Source organism: Mytilus galloprovincialis, chromosome 8 (assembly GCF_965363235.1).
Source record: "Mytilus galloprovincialis chromosome 8, xbMytGall1.hap1.1, whole genome shotgun sequence".
NCBI lineage: Eukaryota > Metazoa > Mollusca > Bivalvia > Mytilida > Mytilidae > Mytilus > Mytilus galloprovincialis.
The window spans coordinates 29,994,053-30,004,553 of NC_134845.1; the positions used below are offsets into that span (position 1 = coordinate 29,994,053).

General features: G+C 31.6%; 2 long non-coding RNA genes across 2 annotated transcripts in view; one reads left to right on the top strand and one right to left on the bottom strand.

Annotated features, from left to right (window-relative positions):
* Positions 1–1,991: 1,991 nt before the first annotated feature.
* LOC143085516 (uncharacterized) lies at positions 1,992–6,465 on the bottom strand. The gene is made up of 3 exons (XR_012981357.1): positions 6,318–6,465; positions 3,427–3,520; positions 1,992–2,065 (listed from the first exon to the last, which is right to left on the bottom strand). It is a non-coding gene; the product is annotated as an uncharacterized LOC143085516 (long non-coding RNA).
* LOC143085515 (uncharacterized) overlaps positions 6,418–10,501 on the top strand; it is a 9,636-nt gene continuing 5,552 nt past the window's right edge. Inside the window, exon 1 of the long non-coding RNA XR_012981356.1 lies at positions 6,418–6,529. This is a non-coding gene — a long non-coding RNA (uncharacterized LOC143085515). The remainder of the gene's footprint in view (positions 6,530–10,501) is intronic.

The window sequence follows — 10,501 nt, forward strand, 5'->3', positions numbered from 1 at the left end:
TCACTGGTTGAAAATACCTTTATCTCTGGTTTTTAGTTGTCTCATTGGCAATCACATACCATATCCTTACTTAATTTCAACACTTCTTAATTTAAGTTATGTACATTTGAGAATATCATTTTCAAAAAGACAAAACATTACAATTGGTATAACAAATAAGGCACTTGTGTTTTAATATTTCATCTTTCACTGAGATAACACCATCAAGTAAAATGTGTGAAACAAAAACAGAAAGTTAAACAAACAGCAATAAAATAACTTAAGCAAGTGTCAATAAACCTGCACAAATAACATGAATAATATATCTAAGGTCATAAGCAAGTGACAATAAACATACAGCAATATAAATATATCTAAGGTCATAAGCATAAACATGCAGCAATATTATTCATTGTATATCTAAGGTCATAAGCAAAAGACAATCAACATACAGCAATAGTATATCTAAGGTCATAAGCATAAACATGCAGCAATAATATATCTAAGGTCATAAGCATAAACATGCAGCAATATTATACATTGTATATCTAAGGTCATAAGCAAAAGACAATCAACATACAGCAATAGTATATCTAAGGTCATAAGCATAAACATGCAGCAATAATATATCTAAGGTCATAGGCATAAACATGCAGCAATATTATACATTGTATATCTAAGGTCATAAGCAAAAGACAATCAACATACAGCAATAGTATATCTAAGGTCATAAGCATAAACATGCAGCAATAATATATCTAAGGTCATAAGCAAGTGACAATCAACATACAGCAATAATATATCTAAGGTCATAAGCATTTAAAAAAAAACATGCAGCAATAATATATCTATCTAAGGTCATAAGCAAGTGACAATCAACATACAGCAATAATGTATCTAAGGTCAAAAGTATAAACATGCAGCAATAATATATCTAATTTCATAAGCATAAACATACAGCAATAATATCTAAGGTCATAAGCATAAACATACAGCATTAATAATATATCTAAGGTCATAAGCAAGAGAAAATAAACAGGTCTTGTATAAGAATATTAACAGTATCCAGGACAAGTTTGCAATTCCGCTGAGTGCAAAAGTTGTCACCTTAATTTTTGGAGTTTAAGTCAAAATGAAGTTGATAACTTGATTGGTATTGGTTCTCTGATATTTGTCCTAAAAATGTTTGGCTCTAGCACCACTGTTGAAAAAGTTATGCCCCTTTTTTCAACAATTTCCTCAGAGGAAAAAGAGTTTTCCTCAAGGGAAAAAGATTTCCCTTAGGGAATTTGCTGCATAATTATTTCCTTTGAGGAAATTCTTTTTCTTTTGAGGAAATTTGCCGCTTCAAATTTTCCTTTGAGGAAATTTCCTCTAAGGAAATCATTGTTCTTCAAATTTCCTCTAAGGAAATTTCTGAACATCAAATTTCCCTTAAGGAAATGTTTTTCCTCTATAAAAATTTCATAACAGTACAAACATTGACAAACAGTATAAATATATTTTCTCCTAGACTGAATTATTGATCATGTTGATACAAAAGATTATATAAAATAAACACTTTTCATGTCAAATTAACTTGTCTTCTGTTTCAGCTGCTGTGTATAATTATTCTACCCCCTACATAACAGTTCAGTGCATAAATAATTCCATCCACAAGACATCTTCCTTCAATTGGTTGAATAAATTTTGGCAACTTGTTCTTCAAACATCTTCTCTGTATATTTGATATGATGGAGAGCCATGTACATAATATTATGTACATGAATGGATAACGCATGTGTTTATTTCGACAACAAACATGACAAAGATACTATTTTTTTTCTTAATTTCTCCATAATCCATCAGTGAATATGTAGGTTGTTACATTTTACACCATTGTGTTCTTGTGCATCTTTGATAGTACTCCATTTTGTTTATAGCAATTTTGTAGAATTTTTTCTATTTCTTTTTTCACACAATTGAGTTCATTTCACATTAATTAATCCAATTAGCACATTATGTAGAAAAGCATTAACAAATAAGTTTCCTCTTCAGTATAGACTTGCAGGACCTGACGATGATCATAAAAACCAAGATATCTGACCTATAAATACACAAAATAAAAAAAAAGTTATAAACATGATAAATGGAGAAAAAAACAGCAATATAAATAAGCTTATTTAATCATGTTTTAATTAAAGTCATAAGAAACCTCAAATAAAAAAAATATATGTATAATAATTATGTTTTTTATAACTAAATGGATAGTTTTCATTATGCAACTTAAGTACATATACTTTTTTCTGCATTTAGAAGAAGTTTACTTATTTTTAATTGCTTGCTTCCAGGAAGCAATTCACCGATACATATTTTCCATATACATAGTGACCCGAGCGTAACCCTCCTTGTAAAAATCCGGTGACCACAATACGCATGGATCTGTCATTGAAATAAACAAATAGCTGATTATACATGTTAAACACGTGCTCAATACCCATGCTTTTTGTGATTGTTTACTATAAGGTGACAATCGGTAAAACTCAGCTTCAAAACATGGCATTTAATGAGTAGCATTATTTGTTAAATCATAACAAACAGAGAGAAAAAAAAATTGACGATTTATATGATATACTTGTGAAAATAATGATAAAATCGTGCACAGAAGACTAAGTTTATGATGTATACATGCATTGGTTCAAAAGTTGGACAAACTTTATTTTTCATCACTCACTCGTTTCATATGACTTTAACATTTGAGAAACTTTCATTTGATATTCTTACTTGTCATGCTTTATATGAGTTCTCTAATTTCAGTGCTTTGTGTCCAAGATTTAATATTCGTTGTTTAGTGCCTTGCAGTGATATTTAAAGTTTAGCCACTTGCAAAAGTTGTTATAGAATGTTCATATGTTGTGTTTTTTAAACAAATGTCCTATATTATGGTCAGGTAAGAGGTTGAGTGCTCACAGACATGATATTTTTTTATTAATTGTTATTGTTTTTGAACATGTTGAACTAAATTGGATTGTTTAAATCTTTTCATGTTGGGATCTTTATTGGCTGACCTATAAAGGAAGTGTTGTCTCATTATTGAAGGCCAGCCCATCACTGGCCTTTAATTTCTTGCATCCACTTCTTTGAACTCTGGTGGATAAGTCACTCATTTACCATACCACATCTTCTTATTTTTATAAGAGTCATCATTCAAAGGCAATTACTTTTATCATGTTTATTACTGTAATTTAGAAATTATCCAGAGGTTTTTAGTAATGCGATTAATGTGACTGGGTGAGTATCGCAAAAATAAGAAATCATATTTTGATAACAGAAACATATATATATTATGTATATATAATTGATGCAGATTTTTTTTGTAATCACAATAAGTTGTCCATTCCCTGAAAAATCACAATAATAAATGCAAGCAATAATTTCTGAATTTACAGTATATAGAAGTGGTCTTACCATTTAGGCCTTGTTGTATTCTGTTTATCTTGTTTTGTCGCTCATTTCTATTGAAACTGTTTATATTTTTCATTATTTTTCTATATTTCTTGTCCTATAAAACATAAAAAGGGTAAAAAACTATTATTAAACATCAGTATTTTCTTTATATACAATAATATTTAATAAGAATGGAATATTTGTGCTATTTCATTTCACAAACTTTTTGTCAGTCATGACTTTCAAAGACTTTCACCCTGGTCAATAGTTTAAAAAACAAACATTCCCATACTTTTTCTTGGTGTTCGTACTAATTTTTCATTGGACAACAAAAACATGATTCAACTATTCTTCTATGATTTGTTTTGCTTGACTACGTTAAACTCTGAAATATTGTTTACAGTATAATCTGTATGTGTCTCACTCGTCAAAATTTCAAATTAATATATAAATAACCAATACGAATGCTATGCATGGCTCAGCTTGATACAAACGTACACTTTAAACCCTGAACAGTTGGAGCAAGTAAGGACACAACATTCATTTCAAACTTTTCTACATTGGTTAGAGGTATAGGGGGAGGTTGAGATCTCACAAACATGTTTAACCCCGCCGCATTTTGCGCCTGTCCCAAGTCAGGAGCCTCTGGCCTTTGTTAGTCTTGTTTTATTTTAATTTTAGTTTCTTGTGTACACTTTGGAAATTAGTATGGCGTTCATTATAACTGAACTAGTAAAATTTGTTTAGGGGCCAGCTGAAGGACGCTTCCGGGTGCAGGAATTTCTCGCTACATTGAAGACCTGTTGGTGACCTTCTGCTGTTGTTTTTTTATTTGGTCGGGTTGTTGTCTCTTAGACAAATTCCCCATTTCCATTCTCAATTTTATGGATACAACTCTGAATTGTAAATTTGGATTGTGATTCAATAGTTGATGCAGCATAGGTTTCTGACATTGAATGAATGTGGTCCAAGTACTTAAAAATTTTAAATTGACAATTAACCTCTAAAATGGTCCAATATTCAAAATCTTAGTACATGGTTAGATGCAGCATATCAAAAGAGGGACGAAAGATACCAAAGGGACAGTCAAACTCATAAATCTAAAACAAACTGACAACGCCATGGCTAAAAAGGAAAAAGACAAACAGAAAAACAATAGTATACATGACACAACATAGAAAACTAAAGAATAAACAACACGAACATGATCAAAGAACCCAAATAATTCATTATTTGATGAAATCAAATAAAGTTCATTTTTGGACCCTTTAGATCTCAATGTGGACCAATTTGATAACGGGCCGAAATATCAAAAAATGAATGGTTAGATTCAGCATATCAAAGAACCCCATATATTCATTTTTTTTTAAATCAAACAAAGTAAAATATTGGACCCCAATTTGGACCAACTTGAAATTTGGGCCCATACTAAAAAGCTAAGTAAATATTCAGATTCAGCATATTAACATGATTAAAGAACACCAAGAATTTAAATATTATTAAAATCAAAATAAGTTTAATTTTGGACCCTTTGAACCTTAAGATAGACCAATTTAAACAGGACCAAAAAACTAGGAATCTAAATACACAGTTAGATTTGGAATATATATATATATATCAAAGAACCCCAATAATTCAATTTTCTATAAAATCAAACAAAAGTTTAATATTGGTCCCTTTTGGCCCCTAATTCATGTAATTCCTAAACTCTGGACAAAAACTCTGGTCACAAACCCTGTGTTTGAGTTTCATAGATTTCTGTTAACTTATACTAAAAGTAATTATGGGAAAACCAAGTGTATTCGGACTACGACGACTACATGATAAATAGAGAATGGGAATGGGGAATGTGTCAAAGACCCCCCTTTTTTGGACTATCAATGCATTTGAATGGGGACATGTAATTATCCCCCCCTTTTTGTCCTTGGTTAGGAAACCCCTTTTTAAAATGACTGGATCCGCCCCTGAAGGGTCTATAATTAAGTTTGACAACTTCAGACATACTACTTTCATGACTTTACCAAAAAAAATTAACACATTTCATCCAATTTAATTTCATCCTTTACTTGCTATTTCATCCATAATATTTTAAAGAAAGAACTGAAGAAATTTGGAAGGAGTATGATTTTAATTTGCAAGTTATACACTATCCAAACTAGAGACCTAATCATGCTAATAGAGTAGATATATACTTGACTATAAATTTAAATCAAACTTGGGGTGACTGGGGACAAAGATTTAAGGGAATAGATGACAGTTTACCTACAATGATCTAGCTTCATGGCAATGGCATACATTACAGACTACATCATGTACATGGTCATTCTTAATTGTGTTTAAACTTTGGGAGTTCATTTTTTTAATGTTTAAAGCTAACAATTTCAACTACATACATTTATCAAGATTTGATTCTACATTTATATATAATTGTGTATGTCACATGTATGTACATGATGTATTTTAATGTAAAGCATCTGAAAACTCATTAGCCGTTTCATATTTATTTCAGTTCTTCAAAAGGCAAATTTATATGAGCCTATGCCTTAAAACAGAGATTTCTTATTAAGGAGAAAGCCCCGCCCCCCTTTTTGGTGTGAAATATTTTGTTGATTATATAGGGAATCATTGAAGCATGACTGGAGCAAGCATCCCCCTCTGCCCCCCCCCCCCCCCCCCCACCCCAATTTTTTTTTTTTTTAAATGGAAATTTCTGGATCTGCCCATGTCAACCTTTCACTCAGGTCATTGGTGAAGAGTTGTCACACAAAATAAATGATATCAAATGTTCATATGTATATGTTTTAGCTCGTGTAGGTGTAAGAAGGCAACCATTTGAATTGTAGGGCGAAAAGGGTGTCAATATGACAATAATCTTGCCTTGTAAAACTTGTGCTATAAATAAAAATTAATACATTTCCATTTAAAAATCCGTCAGCCCAATCTCATCCAGTGAAATAGATTATTATCTGTTTTCGAAATTATATGGAAGTACTTAGTAGTCCAGACGCATTGCAAGGCATTTTTTCTAAGGAGACGTGTAGACTCATTTAATTGGGGGAATGGAACCAATAAATTGATAGGATCCGATATGATCTTCCCAGTACGGAGCACCTATTTTTTTTAGGTAATTATTATTAGTGTCGGTGATCATGGTGATCTCACAAGTAAATCAGAGAAAATATTGCATGCAAATTAATAAGCAGAGAAGAGACAATTATCAACTTGTGTATTATTCATTTTCTTCGCAGTTATTTACGGTAAATTAACTATATGTATATATATACCAAAACAGGTGTTCGGTTCTAGTACTATACAATTTAGTAAAACTGCTATATTTTGGGGCCGAAAAGGGGTCTTACTGAACCTATATATATACTCCTTTATAAATCTTAAGTAGGCATGCGTGGGTTCCATTTCATGAGACCAACACGTGTTTTTTATAAAATAAATTTAAAAATTATAAATACATTTTTCAATTCTTTCCCGGCATAGATAAAAAAAAAATGAAAATAAATAATCCTTTTGAGATATGGTTTATAATTATTTCACTTCATTATAATCCTTTAGATCTGAAATGTTCAATTAAAACGAATTTATCATTTTGATCTACCGATAAACTTTAAATTGAAGTGACATGGTCAGCTAAGTAACCTGATTAGTTGCATGGCTGATTACCATCTTACAGGTGACCCAGTAATTTTCCATATGTGTGAGTTCGTGGTCTAGTGGTTAAGACCGATGGCTACAGTGCTGAAGGTCCCGAGTTCGATTCTCACTCGGGGTGCTAAATATATCAGTACATCAGAAGGGTAATTTTCACCCTCTCACACACATCTCTGGTACCCAGACCGGAGTTTAAACTAGAATGGGTACTTTGGGGGCCTCGGTTGGTCAAAGTTGTCCCCTACTTTGACCTGGAGATCAATCTTCTGATATCTCTCTGGTTTGTCTGTTTCCACCGAGTGGCCCGGTGGTTCTCTCCGAGTACTTCGGCTTCCTCCACCATAATAACAGACTTCCCGGTGTCCTACACGCTCCCTTGGGCGGTGTTGGGTGGGGATTGTTCTGGTGGTGGGATAATATTGTAAAGGACACATCTCCATTAATCCGTAGGGAGTGTACATGGATCCGCTGTACCCTTGCAGTCAATCAAGGGGTGCGTCTTAATTGGCGGAATCTCAGTACATACATACATATGACACTAGCGTGTACCCTCGGGGTGTGTATAACTTATTTTTTGGGGAACATCCTGTCCATGTGTAATACTTAGCATATATTCCAACATTTGACATTAAACAAATTTTCTTTGTAGCATCGGAGGCAATTTCATGTTCAACCACACAGAAAATTTCACAAAAAAAATATGATAAAATCATAAGAAAAAGAATAAGAAATACTAACAAATAAATTTGGCATTAATAAAACGGGGATTCGTGTATTCAAGAGCTTATTTTCAGTGGACAACAACAAATGGAAGTTTTTAACGACCTTGACTGGCTATAATATATATATATAGCACTTGCACGGTCGTTCCAGTGGACATATTTCATACCAGATTACTTATTCTTTTTATATATATGACAATTATTGTTCAATCTGATACAAGTACCTATAATGTACAGTATTTTGAACAGCTTCAAATATATGGGGTCCGTAGTAATACCGCAAAGGACCTCCTTAGTGCACTAAGAACAAAATTGTGCACTTAGGACCTGATGGAATGATACAACTGTTACAAAGGACATGTCATATAAAAATAGACTTTGTAAAAATTCATAATTTTAAATTTTACAATTATACCTTTTTTAATTAGAAAGTTATCTAATGTGTATTCGACACGTGCCTCAAAAAAGTGATTGTCACCTTTTAAAATAGTGTAATAGGTAGAAATTCACATTCGCTCAACCTTGACCCGTTCATAATCTGCTAGTATATACTGTTTAAACATGTATAAATGGTATTTCAAATTGTTCTCTATTTTTTCCCCATTTGTTTGTTTCTGCCGTATTTATTCTGTCTGTTATAATTTTTACTTCTAAAGTAATAAAGTATTTTCAACTCTTTTCAGTTTGGGAATTTTTAATCCTTTTTATTTTAAAAAGACAAATAATTGTGAACACTTCACGGAAAAGTGAGGATTTATATTTGGTTGCTACAACGTCCAGTTGCCAATACTTCATTCATTTTTCTGATGTCAGAGACCATGCCCCACAGCAAGGTTTTATAAGGATAGAACATAGGCAAATGCAAATAGATTCTATTGACTATATCTTTGCTGCTTTGGTCTCTGCATGTATAATGATTCATTATGTTTTATGGGATACTTAACTTCTGTTCTACAAATTTTATATTAAAATATATTCTGATTTTTCATTTTTAATGAGATTTTAGTTTCTGTTAATAAGAGGCAGTACAAAAAACATGTTTTAATCATAATTAAGGTGAACCCAGCCCCCCCCCCCCCCTCCCCCTGTCAACGTGACACCAAACCACACCGCTTGAAAATCTTAAAATATTTTTAATGTTATCTTTACTATATATTGAATAGGGTGACACGTTGTCGCTACATAATAACCAGATAAAATGGATCTTGTTTATACAAAAAATATTTCAAGATTGTGGTTTCTCAAACATATGGGAGTCACAAAATTTTGTTAATAAAGAATGGTTAAAAACTGTCATAAAGCAGAGATTGCTATATCAATATATTCATAACTGGAATTCCCTCATTCAAAATTCGTCAAAAGGTATAAACTACAAAATTTTTAAGAAAACTTGGAATTGAAGAATATTTTAATATTTTGGACTTCAAAGACGCTATTGTTTTTTGTCGATTTCAAACGACTAATACTAAGGTGCCGATTTAAACAGGAAGATGGCAAAACGTAATCAGAGAAAACCGCTTTTGCAGTCTATGTAACAATCGACAAATAGGTGACGAATATCATTTTATATTTGAATGCAAATTTTTCAATCAAAAACGAAAAGAGTTTTTAACTGCATATTTTACAAAACGGCAAAATACAGTTAAATTCTCTGAACTTATGTCAAGTACAAGAAAACCAGTTCTGAAGAAGCTTTGTTTTTTTTTTATATAGAAAATATAAATACTTGTGTTTGTCGGCCCGTGATGTACTCCTGGTTTGTAACTTTTGTAACCTCTCTCGCTTGTTTTGTACATATTGTAAATATTTATTGTTGTATTTGTTATCTCTGTACCGATGTAATGCATTTGCTTTATGAGAATAAAGATATATATAGAAACTTCTTTAAATATACACAAGTCATAATTACATTGGCCAGAGGGTAACTTGATAATTAGAGGATCAAAGGATTTAATTAAGACAATCCAAGACTGCTACCTCTATATTTTATTATACATATCATTATTAGCCTCACTTAGGGGGATACAGCAATTGCAAAACGGGTAGATACGATCTGTAATCAAATAATTAAACTAATCAAAAGTTTATTTAGAGTAACCATATGCCGGATGAACAAAAAGTTTGCCATTTATTGAAAAACATATGGTTTTATATAACAAGAAAACTTCTCTAGTATTCTAAACATTTATCACGTACCCCCTCCCCCAAACCTCCGCTTCAAGCTCTAGATTCGCGCCTGCACATTGTGAATTATATTTCTTACATCAAGATGCTTATTACATTATAAAATAAAATGGTATTCATCTTCAATTGTTGAAATAAAGATGAATTGTTAAAAAAAAGCATTGACATCAGTTTTAAAGTTATTGTTCATAGGAGACAGTTATGATTTATAGTCTCTTTTTAAAACGTAATATAATTTTACCTCTTGGAGTTTTTCTATATTACTTCTGTAATCGGATTTTAAAGAACCCCACGGACACCACATACACTCATGCATATGTCTTTCATTCAAGGTATAATGATAATATATATGTAAACTCTTGTGTTGTTAACAAGGAAACGAAATCTCAAAAGCATTTTTGTCTCAATTTGTATCTAAAAATAGGGTTCTTTAATTTTAATAAAAGCTTGCATAGCAATTTCCTTAAAAACAAAATATAACAAAGGCAAAGTTTTAAAACACAAAATTCATTTTTTTTTATTTTTCT